General features: G+C 39.3%; 1 protein-coding gene and 1 pseudogene across 3 annotated transcripts in view; one reads left to right on the top strand and one right to left on the bottom strand.

Moving 5' to 3' along the window:
- The window catches only part of UBE2K (ubiquitin conjugating enzyme E2 K), a 79040-nt gene that overhangs the window by 48072 nt on the left and 8896 nt on the right, over positions 1-22072 (bottom strand). The gene's annotated exons all lie outside the window — the stretch shown is intronic.
- Positions 19419-20910, top strand: LOC137223644 (polyglutamylase complex subunit TTLL1-like; annotated as a pseudogene).

Genomic DNA, 22072 nt, shown 5'->3' with positions numbered 1-22072 from the left:
AAGAAGTGTCAATAGAAACTTCCAAAACTGAAATGCAAAGGAAAAACACATGAAAAAGACAACAGAATATCCAAAAGGTGTAACATATGAGTAATGGGAATACCAGAAGGAGAAGAAAACAAGAAATATTTGAAGCAATAACTAAGAATTTCCCTAAATTAATGACAGATACCAAATCACAGATCCAGGAAGCTCAGAGTTCAAACCAAAATCTATACCTAAGCATACCATATTCAAACTGAAGAAAATCAGAACAAAGAAAACATCTTGAAAGAAGCCAGAGGAAAAAAAACACCTTGCCTATACAGGAGCAATGATAAGAGTTACATTAGACTTCTCTTCGGATTCATGGAAGCTAGAGGAGAATAGAGTGATACATTTAAAATGTTAAAAAAAAAAAAGCCCCACCAACCTAGATTTCTATATCCAATGGAATTATCCCTCAGAAATCAACAATAAAGACTTTTCAGATAAACAAAAATTAAGGGAATCTATTGCCAGCAGACCTGCCTTGCAAGAAATGTTAAAAGAAATTCTTTAGAAAGAAGGATAATGATATCGATCAGACACTTTGAATGTATTTAAAGAAAGCAACAGCATTAGGAAAGGAATAAATGAAGATGAAATAAAATATGCACTACCCATGAAGTAATGTAGTATTATCTGGAAGAGCATTTTTTTGGGGGGGTTGTGCTACACAGCTTGCAAGATCTTAGTTCCCCAACCAGGGATCGAACCCAGGCCCCCCGTCAGTGGAAGTGCAGAGTCCTAACCACTGGACTACCAGGGAATTCCTAGAAGAGCACTTTTAAGTAAGTGTGTATGGTAATTCAAGGGTAAAGTTTTTTTTTTTTTTAAAGCACAACTGCTACGCTAAGAGAAGAAAAAAACTAAAACTAGAATCATATAAAATGATCAATTAAAAACAAGATAAGGCAGAAAAGAGTGAAAGACAAAAAAAGAACAAGGGCAATAAACAGAAAACCATTTAAAAATATGGTAGGCATTAATCCAGCTATCAATTATGATCTTACAGGTCAATGGTCTAAATAATTAAAATACACTGTTGAAGTAGATAAAAAACGGATTCAACTTCATGTTGTCTATAAAAAATCACTTTAAATACAACACCAAAAACACAGGCAACAAAAGTAAAAATAAAACAGACTACATCAAAATGAAAAACTTCTGTGTATCAAAGCATACAATCAACAGAGTGAAAAGGTAACCTATGGAATAGGAGAAAATATTTGCAAATCATATAAATGACAAGTGGTTAATATCCAAAATATATAGAGCTCTTAAACTCAACAACAAAAAACAAACAATCTAATTTAAAAATGGCAAAGTGGGACTTCCCTGGTGGTCCACTGGTTAAGAATCTGTCTTGCAATTCAGGGAACGCCAGTTCAATCCCTGGTCAAGGAACTAAGATCCCACATGCTGCAGGGCAACTAAGCCCACATGCCACAACTAAACAGCCTGCATGCCGCAACTACATAGCCTATGCACACTGGAGCCCACGTGCCACAACTAGAGAAAAGCTGCAACTAAGACCACAACGAAGAGCCCGTGCACCCCAACTAAGACCCGACGCAGCCAATAAATAAATAAATAATGAATGAATGAATATTTTAAAAAATAAATAATAGGGAAACCATTAAAAAAAAATTTAATGGCAAAGTACTTGAATAGACATTTCTCCACAAGATATACAAATGGCCATCAAGTGCATAAAAAGATGCTCAATTCACTATGCAACTATTATTAGGAAAATGCAAATCGAAACCACAATGAGATACCACCTCGCATCCATTAAGATGGCCACTATCAAAAACACTGGAAATAACAAGTGTTGGCAAGGATGTGAAGAAACTGGAACTCTGTGCACTACTGGTGGGAATATAAAATGGTGTGGCCACAATGGAAAACAATATAATTCATCAAAAAATTGAAAACACACACACACACACACACACACAAAAAAAAAAGATAAAAAGGAAAACAGAATTACCATGTGATCCAGCAATTCCACTTCTGGGTACATACTCAAAAGAACTGCAGCAGGGTCTCAAATAAGATAATCTGCACACTCATGTTCGTGATTATTCAAAAAAGCCAAAAGGTGGAAGAACCCAAGTGCTTACTGGCAGATGAATAAATAAACAAAATGTGGTGTATACAATGGATTATTCAGCCTTAAAAAGGAAGGAAATCTGACACGTTACAACATGGATGCACCTTGAGGACATTATGCTAAGTAAAATAAGTCAGTCACAAAAAGATACTTTATGATTCTACTTACAGAGTCAGAAAGTAAAATGGTAGTTACCAGGAGCTGGGGGTAGAGGGAAAAGGGAGTTATTGTTCACTGGGTATAGACTTTCAGTTTTGCAAGATGAATACACTCTGGAGAGTGGATTCACGGCAACGTGAATGGTTAAGATGGTGACTTTTCTGTGTATTTTACAACATCACAATTTTGAAAAAAAAAGTAAAGGGACGGAGAAAAATACACTAATCCAAAGAAAGTTGTAGTGGGGATTTCCCTGGTGGTCCAGTGGTAAAGAATCTGCCTTCCAATGCAGGGGATGTGGTTCGATCCCTGGTCGGGGAACTAAGATGCCACATGCCATGGGGCAACTAAGCCTGCGCGCTGCAAGTACTGAGCCCACGCTTTCTGGAGCCCACTCACCACAACTAGAGAGAAGCCCGTGTGCCACAATGAAGAGCCCATGAGCTGCAACGTTTGATCTCACATGCCGCAACAAAGATCCCGTGTGCCACAACTAAGACCCAATGCAGCCAAATAAATAAATAAATAAATAATTTTTTTAAAAAAAAAGAAAATTGTAGTCATTTTAATTTCAGACAAAGCAGATTTCACAGCAAGGAAAATTACCAGGAATAAAGAGGGACATGACGTAATGATAAACATGTCAATTATCCAAGAAGACATTAAAAATACTTAAACTGGGGACTTCCCTGAGGACTTCAATGGGGAACTAAGATCCCGCAAGCCGCTCGGCATGGCCAAAAACACAAAACAAAAACAACAAAAAACTTAAACTGTATGAGCATAACAACAGAGTTTCAAAATACATAAGGCAAAAGCAATAGAACTACAAAGAGAGTTAGATGAGTCCAGTATTACAGCAAAAGACTAAAACACTCCTCTGCCAGTATTTGACAGATCCACAGGCAGAAAGACAGTAAGGACACAGCTGAACTAATTAGCACCAACAATCAAACTGGATCTAATTGATAACCATAGACTATTTCATCCAACAGCAAGATACACATTCTTCTCAAGGTCACACAGAATATTTACCAGGTAAACCATATTTGGGGCCACAAAACACACCTTACAAATTCAGAACAGAAATCATACAAAGCATGCTTTCAGACCACAATGGAGTTAAACTAGAAATCAATTAACAGAAAGATAGCAGGAAAACCTCAAAATACTAAACAACACAGTTCTAAATAACACATGAGTGAAATAAGACATATTAAGAGAAATTTTTTAACATTTCCAACTTTGAAAACAAAAGTACAACTTAACAGAATTTGTGGGATTTCATGAAGTATAGTGCTTAGAGCAAAATTCACACCGAATGCATGTATTAGAAAAGAAGAAAAAACCAATAATCTAAGATTCTACCTTACGGAACTAGAAAAAGAAAAAATTAAATACAAAGGAAGCAAAAGAAAAATTAATTTAAAGATTAGAGCAGAGGGACTTCCCTGGGGCACAGGTTCTATCCCTGGTTGGGGAACTAAGATCCCACATGCCGCACAGTGCGGCCTAAAAAAATAAAAATAAAAATTAGAGCAGAAATCAATGAAATTGAAAACACAAAGGAAAATCAACCAAACCAAAAGCTGGTCCTTTGAAACAATCAAGTATATTGATGGGCCTCTAGACAGGTTAACAACAACAACAAAAAAGAGCCAAGACACAAATTACTAAATATCAGAAATGAAAGAGGCCATCTCTACTAATCCCACAGACAAAGGAATAAAAGAGTACTGCGAATGATTATGCTCACAAATTTGATAACCTAGATGTAGTGGACTGATTCTCTGAAAGACACACTCCGTCAAAACAAAAACAAATAGATACTCTGAATAAGGACTGTATTTATTAAGGAAGTTGAATAATTAATAACTTTCCAAAACAAAAAGCACCAGCCCCAGATGGTGTCAAAGATGAATTCTACCAAACATTTATGGAAGAAATTCCCTACAATCTCTTTCACAGAATAGTTGCAAAATACTTCCTAATTCTTTCTGTGAGGCCAGCATTACCCTAATACTAAAAGGAGACAAACACAGATGAAAGGAAAACTATAGACCAATATCTCTCATGAACAGGGATGCAAAAATCGTCAACAAAATATTAGCAAATTGATTCCAATAACATATAAAAATTATACACCACAATCAACTGGGATTTTTTTTTTAACATCTTTATTGGAGTATAATTGCTTTACAATGTTGTGTTAGTTTCTGCTGTATAACAAAGTGAATCAGCTATATGTATACATATATCCCCACCAAGTGGGATTTAATCCCAGGTATATACAAGGCTGGTTCAACATTCAAAAATAGAATTAGTGTAATCCAACCAATCAACAGGCTAAAAAACAAAAACCACATGATCATATCAAAAGGTGCAGGAAAACCATGTGATGAAATCTAACACTCATTCACAATAAAAACTCTCCGTAAGTCAGGAATAGAGTGAAACTCTCTCAACTTGATAAAGAATATCTGCAAAAAAGCTACAACGAACATCATACTAATTGGTGAGAAACTCAACACTTTCCCAGTAAGATCGGGTACAATGTGAGGATATCCCCTCTTGCCACTCCTTTTCAACATCATACTTGAAGTTCAAGCCAATGTAATAAAACAAGAAAAGGAAATAAAAGGTGTACATATTGGGAAGGAAAAAATAAAACTGTCTTTGTTTGAAATAATCATCTCTGTAGAAAATCTGAAAGAACAGAGTAATTCCTAGAACAAGTAAGTGATGATACAAAGGTTGCAGGATACACGGTTAACATACAAAAGTCAACTGCCGTCCTACATACCAGGAGTAAACAAGCAGAATTTGAAATTAAAAACATAATACCGGGGCTTCCCTGGTGGCGCAGTGGTTGAGAGTCCACCTGCCAATGCAGGGGACACGGGATCGTGCCCCCGTCCAGGAAGATCCCGCATGCTGCGGAGCGGCTGGGCCCATGAGCCATGGTCGCTGAGCCTGTGCATCCAGAGCCTGTGCTCTGCAACGGGAGAGGCCACAACAGTGAGAGGCCCGCATACCTCAAAAATAATAATAATAATAATAAAAACATAATACCACTTACATTAACATCAGAAATTAAAAAAAGAAAAAAGAAAAAAATACTTACGTATAAATCTAACAAAATATGTGCAAAACCTATATGAGGAAAACTACAAAACCCTGATGAATGATATCAAAGAAGAACCAAAAAAATAAAGGACACTACCCAATTTCAATACTTACTATAAAGTTACAGACCTCAAGACAATGTAATATTGGCCAAAGATTTAACAAGTAAGTCAATGCAATAGAATAGACAGCCCAGAAAGAGACCCACATAAATACAGTCAACTGATCTTTAAAAAAAACAGCAAAGGCAATACAATGGAGCAAAGACAGTCTTTTCAACAACAGTGCTGAAACAATAAGATATACACATGCAGGAAATTCCCTGGTGGCCTAATGGTGAGGATTTCAGCTTTTGCTGCCATGGCCTGGGTTCAATCGCTGGTGTGAGAACTGAGATCCCGCAAAAAACAACAACAACAAAAAAAAAAACCACACCCTAGGCACAGACCTTACACCATTCACAAAAATTAACTCAAAATGGATCACAAACATAAATATAATATATAAAAGTATAAACCATGGGTATGACTATGATTTTTTAAGATACAACACCAAAGGAACAATTCATGAAAGAAATAACTGATAAGTAGGACTTCATTGAAATAAAAAACTGTTCTGCAAAAGACAATGTCAAGAGAGCGAAGACAAGCCACAGACTGAGAGACAATACCTGCAAAAGAAATATCCGATAAAGGACTGTTATCCAAAATACACAAAAAACTCTTAAACTTCAACAATAAGATAACAACCTAATTTAAAGATGGGCCAAAGTGGGCTTCCCTGGTGGCGCAGTGGTTGAGAGTCCGCCTGCCGATGTGGGGGACACGGGTTCATGCCCCGGTCCGGGAGGATCCCACATGACGTGGAGCGGCTGGGGGCGTGAGCCATGGCCGCTGAGCCTGCGCGTCCGGAGGCTGTGCTCCACAATGGGAGAGGCCACAACAGTGAGAGGCCCGCGTACCGCAAAATAAAAATAAAAATAAATTTATGCATTCTACAACTATTATCAAAAAGAGAATAAATAACAAGTGTTGGTAAGGACGTGGGAAAAGGGAACCTTTGTGCACTGTTGGTGGGAATATAAATTGGCCGCAGCCACTATGGAAAACAGTATGGAGGTTCCTCAAAAGATTTAAAAAAAAAAAAAATGGATCAAAGGGACTTTCCTGGTGGTGCAGTGGTTAAGAATCCACCTACCAATGCAGGGGACATGGGTTCGAGCCCTGGTCCGGGAAGATCCCACATTCCACGGAGCAACTATGCCCGTGCGTCACAACTACCGAGCCTGCGCTCTAGAGCCCTCAAGCCACAACTACTGAAACCCACACACCTAGAGCCCATGCTCCACAACAAGAGAAGCCACCACAATGAGAAGCCCGCGCACCTGAACGAAAAGTAGCCCCTGCTCACCGCAACTAGAGAAAAGCCTGCACACAGCAACAAAGCCCCAACACAGCCAAAATAAATAAATAAATTTATTTTTTTTTAAAAAAAGGCCAAAGACCCAAACAGACACCTCACCAAAGAAGACACACAGATGGCAAATAAGCATATGAAAAGACACCCTAGTCAAGTCATGGGGAAATGCAAATTAAAGTGAGATACTGCTACACACCTATTAGAATGGCACAAATCCAGCACACTGACGAGCAAATGCTGACAAGGTTGTGGAGCAACAGGCACTCTCATTCATTACTAGTGGGAATAGAAAATTATACAGCCACTGTGGAAGACAGTTTGGCAGTTTCTTAAAAAACTAAACATACTCTTACCATATGATCCAGCAATCACACTCCTTGGTAATTACCAAAGGGATGTGAAAAGTTATGTCCACACAAAAACCTGCACACAGATGTTTATAGCAGCTTTATTCATGATTGCCAAAACGTGGAAGCCAACAAGATGTCGTTTAACAGGAGAATGGATAAACAAGCTGTTACATCCAATGAAATATTATACAGCAATAAAAATAATTATCAAGCCATGAAGAGACATGGAGAAAACTTAAATACACATTATCAAGTGAAACAAGCAAATCTGAAAAGGCTATATATTACACAATCCCAACTCTATAACGTTCTGGAAAAGCAAAACTATGGAGACAGTTAAAAAATCAGTGGTTGTCAGTGTTTTGAGAGAGGGAAGGATGAACAGGCAGAGCACAGAGGATTTTTAGGGCAGTGAAAATACTCTGTACAATACTATAATGATAAATACATGTCATTATACATTTGTCCAAACTCACAGAATAAACAATACCAAGAGTGAACCCTAAGGTAAACTATGGACTTTGGGTGATTATGACATATCAATGTAGATTCAACCACTGTAAAAGATATGTATGTTGGTGGGGGATGTTGATAATGGGGAAGGCTATGCATGTGTGGGGGCAGGAGGTATACGGGAAATCTCTGTACGTTCCTCTCAATTTTGCTGTGAACGTGACAGCTATTTTTCTTTTCTAAGCCTTCAAGTTAAAAAAATGAGTACTAAACATTCAAGTGTTCACGATATGTAAAGAAAAAAATAGAACAGAAAGTATTTATTCTATGATTACCAACTACACAAATTTGCAGAATAAAAACTAAAAAGACTGTAAAAATGAAAAACAGCCTTTGCATGTTTCTGAGACAACTGGAGAAATCTGAATATGGACTTTATTACATGATATCGACATGTTTTGGTTAATCTGTTAGATGTAATAATGGTACTTCTGTGTAAGAATATATTTTTAAAGATATTAATACATGCTGAGAATATCAAAGACATTTATATGTGAAGCTATAGAGACAAGATAACCTAGATATGCTTTAAAATTCCCGAATAAAGAAAAGGCAAGATGAAAATTATCCTTGGGCCACGAAAGTATTTCCTAGACCTGGAGGATCCAAAATTATTTGTCAATCAATTACCATATCCACAGACACAACAGAGGCTTAAAATAAAAAGTTTGAGAGACAAAAATATTAGAATATTAACTGTTAAATAATATTAATATATCTAAATAACTAGAAGTTTAATTAGTTCATGGAAATGAAAGGCATTCTGTCAAAGTTGAAAGTTGTTTGTTAAAGTTTATGCAAATAAAAATGAAGATAAACATAAAATGGAAGCACAAAGTTACGAATTCCAACAATAAATTTACACGTTGCTGAACTCTTCAAATGTGTCACCATGTATCTTAAAATCAAAATCCAGGGCTTCCCTGGTGGCACAGTGGTTGAGAGTCTGCCCGCCGATGCAGGGGACACGGGTTAGTGCCCCAGTCTGGGAGGATCCCATGTGCCGCGGAGCGGCTGGGCCCGTGAGCCATGGCCGCTGAGCCTGCGCGACCGGAGCCTGTGCTCCGCAACGGGAGAGGCCACAACAGTGAGAGGCCCGCGTACCGCAAAAAAAACAAAAACAAAAATACTCAAGTAATTTGTTCAGAAATATCATAATAAAACACTACAAAATAAAAACTTATTTTAAATTTTTATCAGTTAATGGCATTCTCTTGTCAAAATCTAAAGGACTATATAAAACTCTCTTACCAACTAATCAGGTGTCAGAAGGCTGTTCTTAGATCTCTTTGTTCAAAAGTCTTGTGATACTGCACAAGCTTTCCTTTACAACATCTATCATCACACAGAGCTAAAATAACTTTTAGTGTGTCTGTACTCTTGTTTGTATTTATGAAAGTTCATAAACTTGTAGACAAAAAATACTGCTTGCAGTATCCGTAAACAAAGTATGTTGCAGCCATCTAGCATTCAGCCACTGCACTCAGTCCTGACAGTGTACCCTTAGGGGACTCAGGATGGAAAAAAGCAGGATACATACAGGCCCTAAATAGTTAAGGTGCATATCAAAGGAACGATTTCAATGAGTCCAAACTCTCCCATCTTCCCATACATAGAAAAGTGTTAAATTCAGTACCCTGAGATGTCTGGTTTTCTTTAATTAATGGTAATCTTTTGATGTTCCGACTACCTGGTTTTTGTTGCAAAACTCCTGTAAGTCCTGGCTCCTCCCTTACCTCTTCGGACCAGTTCCTCAGAGCAATATGAGAGGCTATCTTCCAGGCTTAAGTCCTTGGAAAACCCGCCAAACAAAATGTAATTCTCAACTTCTAGGCTGTGTATTTTTTTTCAGTCGACAAACAAGAACTTCCTATGTTTTCTGAATATGTAGATGCATAGAAAAAATTATTAAAGGTTCCTTCTGAAAGACAGGATTAGGATTGAGGGAAGGAAGGAAGGAAAGGGTGGATGGGTAACTAAAACTTTTACTCTGTATATTTCTGTTAATTGAAAAATTTTAACAATGAGACTCTGTACCCTTAAGTAATTTAAAACAACTTTTCTTTTAACCTTCCAAACTCCTATGTCACCTAAGAAAATTTAAGAAGGAATTTTAAAGGGTTCAAACTACTGACAGCAAAAAGGAAAAAAAAAACTAAACAACTGAACCAAACAAAAAGGAAGAAAAACGATGGAACCAGTGACTCAATGAAATAAAATAAAATAAAACCAAAAAGTCATGGGCTCAACTGATAAAATACAGAATAAGTAAACTAAAGGCAGGAAAGAGAAAGGAAACTAAAAAACGAGATAAACCGGGACTTCCCTTGTAGTCCAGTGGTAAAGAATCCACCTTCCAATGCAGGGGACGTGGGTTTGGATCCCTGGTTGGGGAACCAAGATCCCACATGCCGTGGAGAAACTAAGCCCACGTATCACAACTACTGCGCCTGCACACCCTGGAGCCTGTGCACCACAACTAGAGAGAAGCCCAAGTGCCATAACAAATGCCACAATGAAGACCGGATGCAGCCAAAAAAAAAAAAAGGTAGAAACAAATAAATTTTTTAAAAACCTTTAAAAAACGAGATAAACCAATAAAAAGAGAGATAAACCATATCCTGTGTTTACTACACATTAAAAACAGATCATAAATAATAAGTGAAATGTAATATATTAAATAAGAGATTTTTTTTTGATGTGGACCGTTTTTAAAGTCTTTATTGAATTTGTTATAATACTGCTTCTGTTTTATGTTTTGGTTTTTTGGCCATAAGGCATGTGGGATCTTACCTCCCCCGATCAGGGATTGAACCCACACCCCCCTGCATTGGAATGCGAAGTCTTAACCACTGGACCGCCAGGGAAGTCCCAAGAGATTTTTTTTTAATACCGAAACTGACAAAAATTTAGCAACCACTCTCTAAAAAGCCACCTGGTTCTCAAACATACATTCCACTTTACAAAACATGATCCCACACTGTTTCAAAACAATGAAAGGGACAGAATGATTACAAACACGTTTTATAGGACAAACAATGGCTTTGATCCCCCAAACTCAGCCAGCACAATTCTGAACAAACACAGGTTAGTCTCACTAAAAAGATACACAATTCTCAACAAAATCTTGGTTAACATACCATAACAAACTTAAGTACTATTCACTATGACCAAGAGGGGTTTATTCCAAGAATTCAAGAATACAATTCCATGAAAAATTTTATCAAAAAGGTATTTGGAAATGCCTTTATTTGACAAATACATATGTTAAAGTAACAAAGGATATATATCTAAAACTGAGGCAAAACTATGTTTTCCTTAAAAAAAGGGATAAGAATATTTGCCATCACTGCTACTACTTACAGTAATCCTTCCATCTAAACACAAACTCTTTTATAAAATCAAACATAGACAAATTTATTTTGCATAAACTTTTTTTTTTTTTTGGCGGTACACGGGCCTCTCACTGTTGCGGCCTCTCCCGTTGTGGAGCACAGGCTCCGGACGCACAGGCCCAGCGGCCATGGATCACGGGCCCAGCCGCTCCGCGGCACGCGGGATCCTCCCGGACCGGGGCACGAACCCGTGTCCCCTGCATCGGCAGACGGACTCTCAACCACTGCGCCCCAGGGAAGCCCCCATAAGCGTATTTTAACCACAATAATTTCAAACAGAAACCAATCTCAAATTACTTTCACAGCTATGACTTGATGTCCCCTGCCTCCAGAACTGTGAGAAAATGAATTTCTGTTTATGCCACCCAGTCTATGGTAATTTGCTGTGGCAGCATGAGCTAAGACATCCACACATTGATTAAAAAATGAGAAAAGGGGACTTCTCTGGTGGCAAAGTGGTTAAGAATCTGCCTGCCAGTGCAGGGGACATGGGTTCAATCCCTGGTCCGGGAAGATCCCACATGCCGCAGAGCAGTTACATCCGTGCGCCACAACTACTGAGCCTGCACTCTAGAGCCCACAACTACTGAAGCCCACGTGCTGCAACTACTGAAGCCCTTGTGCTGCAACTACTGAAGCCCGCACGCCTAGAGCCCGTGCTCTGCAACAAGAGAAGCCACCGCAATGAGAAGCGCCGCTCGCCACAACGAGAGAAAGCCCACATGCAGCAATGAAGACCCAATGCAGCCAAAAATAATAAATTAAAAAATTTTAAAAGAAGAGAAAGAGGAAAATCATTTGTTGCCATAGGAGGTGACTATTAAACCAAATCTATATTCTGATAATAAGCAATTTTCATCCCAGTTAATAATGGAAAGCTCTTCTTTCTAGAAGAATTCTAGCTAGGTAAATATGAAGTTGACAATTAGGAAAATCAATGGATGATGATCCTTTTCAGGTGAAAGGATACTAAAGAGTAAGATATTTGCAAAGGACCAAAGCATTAACTTCAGTTTACTTGCGAACTGCAAAAGGAATAAAACGTACCTTCACAAAGAGATCTTGTGGCTCTCACCTTAATCAAGTGATTACACAATTGACCCGACATCACGAACAGTGAGAAAACCTGATATTACACATATATTAACATAATTCAATATGAAGTACTGACATTACACTTGGAGTCTTGCCAAAAATGTTTAACCTGATAATCCAGTCAAACCTTTATACCTGAACTCCCAGTTTGTAAGAAATACAAATTAAAGCATCACCATGAGGAAATCTCCAGGATTAAAAATGGAGGTGTGTGCAGGAGAACCATCATAAATTTTAAAAGACTAAAAACTACATTCAGGGAATCCGCTGGCTAAGACTCAGCGCTTTCACTGCCATTACCAGGGTTCAATCCCTGGCTGAGGAACCAAATCCCGCAAGCCAAAAAAAAATCCCCAAACAAACAAACAAAAAAACTACATTCATATGCAATGTGTAAACCTTAAGCGGATCCTTCAAAACAAAAATCCAAAAAACTATTAAAGACATTTTTTTAAGTAACATGGGAGATATGGGAAAATATGATTATTAGATACTAAGGAATTAACAATTTTCTTACGTAGAATAATGATACTCTGGTTATATAAAAGAATGCTATTTAGAGGAGATGCATGCTCAGCTTTTGGTAGTGAATTATCTTCATAACAGCAGCATTAACAATTGTTGAATCTAGGCAGTGATGACAGAAGCATACGTTCTTTCAACTCTTCCACTTGAAAATTTTCTTAATAAAAAGTTAAATGAATTATTTGTTTTATTTTTTCTGCCACTTACTTGCCCATAGAATGTCTATTTCATAGAACTTGCTCAAGTTCACTGGATAAACTAGGGCTTGGTCAAATGTTTATCTAAATAAACAATGTTTTTCAAAAAAAAAAAGTTAAACAGATAAAATGGAACAGTTAATTTTTCTATCTGACTTTTAAAAAAAGGTTGTATTAATGGTGAGAATATGATGAAATGGGCTGCCTCATACAGTGCCAGTGCTAGAGCAATTTACACCCAACTTTCTAGAAAACACCTTGGTCATAAGTTCAGATACTATGACCTAGTAATTTTCTTCCAGTAATCTATCTTAGGGAAATAAACTCAGATTAAAAAGTATTATGGGGGCTTCCCTGGTGGCGCAGTGGTTGAGAGTCCGCCTGCCGATGCAGGGGACACGGGTTCGAGCCCCGGTCCGGGAAGATCCCACATGCTGCGGAGCGGCTGGGCCCGTGAGCCATGGCCGCTTACCCTGCGCGTCCGGAGCCTGTGCTCCACAACGGGAGAGGCCACAACAGTAAGAGGCCCACGTACCGCAAAAAAAAAAAAAAGTATTATGGGACGTCCCTGGTGGCGCAGCGGGTTAAGAATCCGCCTGCCAATGCATGGGACACAGGTTCAATCCCTCGTCTGGGAAGATCTCACATGCCGCGGAGCAACTAAGCGTGTGCGCCACAACTACTGGGCCTGCGCTCTAGAGCCCGCGAACCACAACTACTGAAGCCCGTGCGCCTAGAGCCAGTGCTCCACAACAAGAGAAGCCACAACAAGAGAAGCCACCGCAATGAGAAGCCCGCGCACCGCAATGAAGAGTAGCCCTCGCTCGCCGCAACTTGAGAAAGCCCGTGCACAGCAACGAAGACCCAATGCAGCCAAAAATAAATAAATTTATTTTAAAAAAAAGTATTATGTAAAGATATGCCTTTCAGCAGGAAAGGCTATAACAAGAAAAAATAGAAACAACTTATAAATATTTGACAAAAGAATGGTTTAGTCAGGCACTACTAAATATTAATATATAAATACTATTTAATTCTAATACTCAAGTTAAACACTAAATATTTAAAAAGAATATTTAATGCCCTGAAGAAAACACAAGATATATTAAGAGGAAAAAGATATAAAACAGTATACATACAAAGATCTTGATTTGATTAAAAGGATGTTTATATCAACAGCTTATCTGTGGTTGATGAGAGACTTGCCTAATTTGTCATCTTTGTACATTTCTTCTCAATTCTCATACAAGAGCAAGGAAACAGGATTAAGAATGCCTGTGTTCCCGACAAATACTAACAGACTGTAAGCTCTTATCCCCATAATCATACTCTTGATTTTGTCGTTACCTAAACCTGCACCTTCTCCGAAATCCACTTCAAGTTTCTCAGATTCCCAACCTCCGTGGATCAAATAAATTCACTTTGGTACTCCAAACCCAGCTATTAGCTGGCTTCATCAAAACAGAACCACTCTCCCTGACTCTCCCTCATTATCAGTCACCTTTAAGGTCCTCACTTCCTGCTTCGCCAGTTTAGATTCCTTGGGCATTCATTATAATCACTCCCTTGCAAATACTCTTGACAACCTTGATACCTTTCTTCCTGCAGTGTACTCATATGGCAAAGCCCTAATGCTAATTAAACTCATTCTCCAATAAACTAAAAAAAAAATTAAAAAAAACTTCCTGTGTCTGCCCCAAGCAGCACTGCTGGGGGAGGGAGCAGGGAACAACCACCATTAAGTGGTCTGATGTTCAAGTGAAAACCACAAATCCCAAATAGAAACTTAACATTGCCCTAAGTGTCTCTGCTCCTATTAAAGATTAATCCTTCCACTTATGTTAGGAACACCACCCCCTGTTCTTCTCAAGGACTTTGCACCTTCAGTTACTCCTCTCTCTAGCATAATCAATTTCTCCCATCCATCAACATACAAACATACTCTAATATCTACTAGAAATTTTTTTTTAAAGATCTCTGAAGCCATGGTCTTCTCCAGCTCCCCCTCTTCTCTCCTTCCCTGTAAAAGCAAAACTCCTTTAAAAAGTTGACCATAGTTGCCAGTTCCTCATCTCATTCCTCTTAACAATCCACCCCAATAACACATGCACACCATTCCAACGAAAATATTCCAGTCAAGGTCACAATGATCACACTGCAAATTCAACGGTCATTTCTCCCATTTAAGCAGCATGACAAAGTTGACCACCTTCTTCTTGGAACTCTGTCTTCTCTTGGCTTCAATGACACCATGCTCTCCTTTGTTGGTTCTCGTCAATTCAACTTCAACATGTGCTACGGAACCAGGACAAAAACCAGATTTTGTCCTAGACCCCTCCTTTTCTAACCAAATTCTCCTAGAGTTAAGTTACCCAGTCTAAGCATCAAATTATACCATCTATGTATCTATGATGCCAAATCTCTCTTCAGATCTAACCTCCAGACTCACATAACAACTGCTTAAATTCTTATCCTCCCCACCTCCAGTGTGCTCTTCCCACTCCTCAACTCAGAAATTAGCACCACCATCCATCTAGTTGCAAAGACAAAAATCTAGGTGTTTTTCCAGCTTCTTCATTATTTCTCTACACCATCAGCAAGCTCTGGTGACTCCACTCTTAAAACATAACCCAAACACTTCTCTTAAGCCTCCTCTATTCCACCCTAACCCCAAGCTACAATCATCTCTTGCCTAGGCTACCTAGAAAGGCTTCCCGAGTTCATTCCTGCCTCCTATCCCCAACCCCACATGGGAAGTGCCTAACAAATTTCCTTCTCCTTCCTTACTAACAAAACCCTCATTTTAATTGGGGAGCAATGTGCTCAGCTAATAAACATTTCCTAGCCTACCTTAAACCAAGAAGTGATTATGACACTGTGGTGAATAAAAAAATAAAAAGGTTACTGAATGGAACCTCAGATATCTCTTTTAAAGGGAGTGAACTCAGCTGGCGGTGCCTGGTGCCTTTCCCTTTTTACAATTCAGATAGGCTGCCTGGTCCTCTGATAGCCATTCTGAGAGTTTAGGGACAAGGGTCAAACTCCTAAGAATAGTAACCTGAAAGTTAGAAGTAGATTATTAACACTATAAAGCCCCTAACCAAACAACTCTGGGATACTTCCCCTCCAGACTTTTCCTATTTATTTCAATCACTACTACTGTTTCTTTTGTTACATCCAGCAAAACTCAACCTTTAAGTAGTAAACGTTTCCTCAGTATCTTCAGGGTCAATTCATTCCCCACAGCAGCCAAAGTGATCTTTTAAAAACACGAATTCTGTCGTTTGCTTTAAATCCTCAAATGGCTTGTGTGTGATCTGGCTCACACCTACATCTCCAACTTCATCTTGCACCATTCTCCTCCCTCACCCACAATACTCCAGCCACAACAACCTCCTTTTGGTTGCTTACACACAGCAAATTCATTCCCACTTTAGAGCTTTTACACTAACAGTTTCCTCTGATCTGGACTGTTCTTCCCCAGTGACGTGCTTTTATCATTCAGATCTCAATTTAAGTTTACAATTCTAGGATAAGCCTTTTCTGAACACCCAATCAAAAACAACCAATTAATTTCATCTGGACAATATTATTATACAGCTCTGCACTGCATTTATTACTTATTTGTCTGTCTTCCCTTATCCCACTCATTACTATATCCCCAACACATATCATGGTGCCTACCATAGAGAGAGCCCTCAAATATCTGTTAAAGAGCTCTTGGTACTGATAATACAAAGATGGATGAGCCATGATGCCTACCCTTGAGAAGCTTGGAGTCTAATAGGGAAAAACAACTTCAAATGATTAAAAATTACAGATTTCGGTTTAAAGTCCCATGGGAATTGTATTCAATGCTCCCCACCCCAAAAAACTCTAAATATGTATATATATGTACATAAATAGATAAAAAGAAAGGAAAACCAAAATTAAGATGTATCTCTGTATATGTGAAATATTTCATAGACAAATATTTTTTAAAGAAAAGAATTATCTCTGGGAGTGAGATTACCGATAATTTTTACTTTATAATATAGTTCCCGGTATTTTTCAAAGTTTAATAAGTTTCTTACTTTTATATTCACAGAATTTTGACTATTTATTTAAAAGAGAAAAGCAATTAAATGGTTTACATTCTTGACTATATAATTATTAGCTTTCTATGTGCATGTAAGAGTTGATCATCCTAATATATGACTAAGTTAATTCCAATTTATCCTCCCAAGTATTAGTTTAAGGGTTATTCCCAAGGAACTCTTTCCCTGAGTTTAGGTTACCTCACCCTCACAGTTCTCCTTACTTAAACTCAACAAACATAACTAGCTGTTCAATGTCTCACCATCTTACTGGACCATAATTTACTCCATAACAGCATGGACCATGTCTAGCTTATTAACAAACACTGGTGGCATTCAATAAATATTTGTTGAATAAATGAAGAAAAATGTAGAGTTAACTAAAGAGTTTAAACTAAACCATAGGATACAGATGATGTCATATATAATACTAAATAGATGCCCCCTGAGATCTTCAAAGGGGAAAACTACAAAATAAAGCAAAAAAGATTCTTTCCCACCATCTTATTTCCCCAGTTTTGGGCTTGGACAGTACACCATCCCAATTCAGAACCTGACTACATTATCAACAGAAAACCAACTTCACTGGCGGCCACCTTTATCAACATATTCAATTCTTCCTAGTACCAGAAGCAGGATGAAAGGTATTACTTTCATAGTGCTTGGGGATTAGCTCCCTGGAGCTTAAGAAATACTGAACCTCATTCAGGAAAACAAATGCCTCCTGCTCACCAGGCAATGTGCTAAGCAATGGAGGATGGAAAAATCAGTAAGACAGGTCTATGTCCTCAATGACACACATTCACAGTTCCATCAGACAGATGGAGATAAAGCACGTAAGTAAACACCTAAGGATATAATCAAAGTATGACCAAGCCAAGAGACGTTAAAAAAAGTCTGACATATATAACCTTCTAAAATCTCATCTAGCAATACACACTAAATTCTTGCACATTTGTACCAGCAAGAAACTGGAAATAACCAAATATCCAATGCACAGATGCATAAACTGCAGTATATTCTATACATATATTTTAAAAATAAAGGAACTAGTACAGAATGATTTAAGAAAAATGAAGCACAAAGTGTTTTATATCACTGCTGAAAAGCAATAGTATCAGACAACCCACAACTAAGTACACCAATCCCAAATAAGATGGTTCACATGAAACAAAGAAACCTAAAAGTAAAGCACTCCACAGTCACTTGAGAGAAATGGCTGCATATGCTAGTTAGCCCTGCATTTGTAATCACTAGAAAAATCCATAATCACACAAAGACTAAAAATAATGAACAGAGTAACACAGACCTGTCCTAAACCTAGGCAAAGAGCACTTTCAGCAATAGCTCCAAAAGATTAGACACCTATCAAAGATTTGGGCGGGGGGGGGGGGGGGGGGGAGGTGTGGCATACTTTAAATGTTACTAAGCCTATTACATTTCAGGCACCATACTGGATGCTGAAGAGAAAAAGATGAATAAGAATCCTCAAGGAGCCCAATGATCTAGCAGGAGCAAAAAGACATATATACAATTACCAAAAATATAATAACTGTTCTAAAAAAAAAACCCCAACAAAGTGATATTGGAGAAAAAAAAGTAAACTGTGGGTTCAAGAAAAGCTTATCAGGGACTCCCTGATGGTGCAGTGCCAATGTAGGGAACACGGGTTTGAGCCCTGGTCCGGGAAGACCCCACATGCTACGGAGCAACTAAGCCCGTGCACCACAACTACTGAGCCTGCACTCTAGAGCCCATGAGCCACAACTACTGAAGCCCTCGCACCTAGAGCCCGTGCTCCACAAGAGAAGCCACCGCAATGAGAAGCCCGTGCACCGCAATGAAGAGTAGCCCCCGCTCGCCACAACTAGAGAAAGCCCACGCGCCACAACTAGAGAAAGCCCACGTGCAGCAACAAAGACCCACTGCAGCCAAAAACAAATAAATAAACTTTAAAAAAGGAAAAAAAGAAAAGCTTATCAGAAATGGCATTTTAGGAGAAGTAAGTTTTTCAAAAGGCAAAGAAAGGAGGTTAAGGACTTATTCCAAGCAGACAGAACAACTCAATATAGCTAAAGGCTGGAGGGAGAGTGAGGGTCTGAGGTATGTTCAGGCATAAAACTTAAGTTGAGACTTGACAGGAAATAAGGAAAGGTAGGCTAGAACAACAGTAAAAAGGTTTTGACTTCATGCAATAGGGCGTAGACAATGTAAAGGAAAATGACAAAATAACGTTTTAAAAATTAAATCCAGGGAGGCAGGGCTGGGCCGCGGTGCGGGGCCACCGTCCTCTGCGCTCCTGGGCGTTCCTCCGCGCTGTGAGCCCCACAGGAGGAAGTCACAGGAAAACAATCTGACATCAGATGAGAATCCAAGTCAAAACTGGGTGAAACTGAAGAGAAGTTGGACGTTCCCACTGGCTCCTTAAGTACCTATGGATTATGGCAGGAAAAGTGAAATGGGTCACTGATATCAAGAAGTCATTGCTGGGCTTCCCTGGTGGCGCAGTGGTTGAGAGTCCGCCTGCCGATGCAGGGGACACGGGTTCGTGCCCCAGTCCGGGAAGATCCCACATGCCGCGGAGCGGCTGGGCCCGTGAGCCATGGCCGCTGAGCCTGCGCGTCCGGAGCCTGTGCTCTGCAACGGGAGAGGCCACAACAGTGAGAGGCCCACGTACCTCAAAAAAAAAAAAAAAAAAAGAAGTCATTGCTGATAAATAACTCTGAAAAGACAGGATGGGTCCAAGTGACAGAAAACGAGGACTGGAATTTTTACTGGAAGAGCAAGCAAACCATCCGCAATGTTTTTAGTGTCAAAACTGGCTACCAGCTCTCAAATGATCAAATAGTCAACCATTTCCCAAACCACTATGAACTGATGCAGAAGGATCTGATGGTGAAAACCATCAAGAGATACTGGAAAGAGCTGGAGAAGAAAGGGAGTCCTTTAGCAGAGAAGGACGAAAGTGGGAAACACCTCTACCTGGACTTCGTCCCTGTCACCTACATGCTGCCCGCCGACTACAACCTGTTCGTGGAGTTCAGGAAAAGCCCTTCTAGCACCTGGATCATGAAACCTTGTGGCAAAGCTCAGGGAAAGGGCATCTTTCTGATCAACAAGCTCTCACAAATCAAAAAGTGGTCCTGGGACAGCAAAACATCTTCGTTCATGACTCAGTACCAAGGAAGCCTACGTGATCTCTCTGTACATTAACAACCCGTTACTAATCAGCGGCAGCAAGTTTGACCTGCGCTTGTATATTCTGGTGTCTACGTACCGCCCACTGCGCTACTACATGCATAAACTTGGATTTTGCTGCTTTTGCACAGTAAAATACACCCCGAGTACCAGTGAGCTGGATAACATGTTTGTTCATCTCATTCAGAAACAAGGGGAGGACTACAACCACATCCACGGGGGCACGTGGACCGTGAACAACCTGTGGCTCTACCTGGAGAGCATCTGAGGCAAGGAGGTGACCAGCAAGCTGTTCAACGAGATCCACTGGATCTTCATGCAGTCCCTGAAGGCCGTGGCACCCATGATGAACAACGACAAACACTGCTTTGAGTGCTACGGCTACGACATCATCATCAACGACAAGCTGAAGCCCTGGCTGATCGAGGTGAATGCTCCCCATCCCTCACTTCCAGCACTGCCAACGACCAAATCCTTAAGTATAACCTGATTAATGACAGCCTCAACATCGCGGTCCCTAACGTTGAAATTCCAGACTGTAAATGAAACAAGTCACCCCCAAAGGAAGTCCTTGGCAATTATGAAATCCTGTATGACGAGGAGCTGGCACAAGGCGACAAGGCTGACCAAGGGCTGAGAAGTCCACCGGGCCAGTCACTGGGGCCCAGAGGGGGCCGATCGAGAGACTCCAGGACAACCGTCCTCACAACCTGGAAGTGACCTCTAGTGAGATCAAGACTCCAGCCTGGACTTGTCACTGCACCCACCCTTGCTGAAGACCTATTTTGGAAATTTCCTTTTTCTAGAGCTTTTTTCCTTTCCTAAACCCTGTAATAAAGGCACTTCTTTGGAAGGTTAAAAAAAAAAAAATTAAATCCAGTGGCATGGCGCCAGTTGAATTAGAAGTTGGGACAGACCAAAGGCAGAGAACTAAATGTAAATAAGCAAACTATTTTAATATAAATAGTCCATCTGAGAAATGAAAACCTGACCTAAGATGATTCACAAAAAACGCAAAAGCGGAAACAAAGACTCAGGAGATAAATGGATGATGGAGGACGACGAAATCAGTAACTTACAAAGGACAGTAAGAGAAGTTGAAGAAAAACCAGAAAAGTCGTATCAGAGTAACCGAAAGGGGAAAGCTCTAAGATGGAATTGGAAATGTGGAAGAAAGAGGTACAAAATGGACAACTGCTGAAAAGTTACTTTTTGTTTCACAATTTAGAAGATATTGGTAATGCCTGAAAAAGTAGTTTCAATATGATATGATAGAGACAGAAGAAACCTGAGTACAGAAGTTAAGGAATGAATTAACTTTTAAGAACCAAATACAGGAGAATATCTTTACGATAACCAGAGTAGGAAAAGATTCCTTAAACAAAATACAAAAACCACACCATATAGGAAAAGACAGACAAATTTGGCTATTTAGAAGTAAACTCAGTAAGATCAAAGATACAATAAAATTAAGTGAAATAAGCCAGCAGAACAAATAATGTATAATAATCAAATTCATAGAGAAAGAAAACAGAATGGTAACTGCCAGGGGTTGAGCATTGAGAAGTAAGGAGTTAGTGTTTAATGGGTACAGAGTTTCAATTTTACAAAAAGCAAAGTCTTGGAGATGGATGGTGGTATTGGTTGTACAACAATGTGAACACACTTAATGCCACTGAAATTGTGCACGTAAATATATACAGGATGAGGGACTTCCCTGGTGATCCTGCAGTTAAGACTCGTCGCTCCCAATGCAGGGGGCCCAGGTTTGATCCCTGGCCAGGGAACTAGAGCCTGAATGCTGCAACTAAAAGATCCTGCATGCGACAACGAAAATGCCACGTGCCACAACTAAGACCCCAGTGCAGCAAAATAAATAAAT

The sequence above is a fragment of the Pseudorca crassidens genome, chromosome 4, assembly GCF_039906515.1.
Source record: "Pseudorca crassidens isolate mPseCra1 chromosome 4, mPseCra1.hap1, whole genome shotgun sequence".
Classification (NCBI taxonomy): domain Eukaryota; kingdom Metazoa; phylum Chordata; class Mammalia; order Artiodactyla; family Delphinidae; genus Pseudorca; species Pseudorca crassidens.
This window is presented reverse-complemented; position numbering and strand designations above follow the sequence as displayed.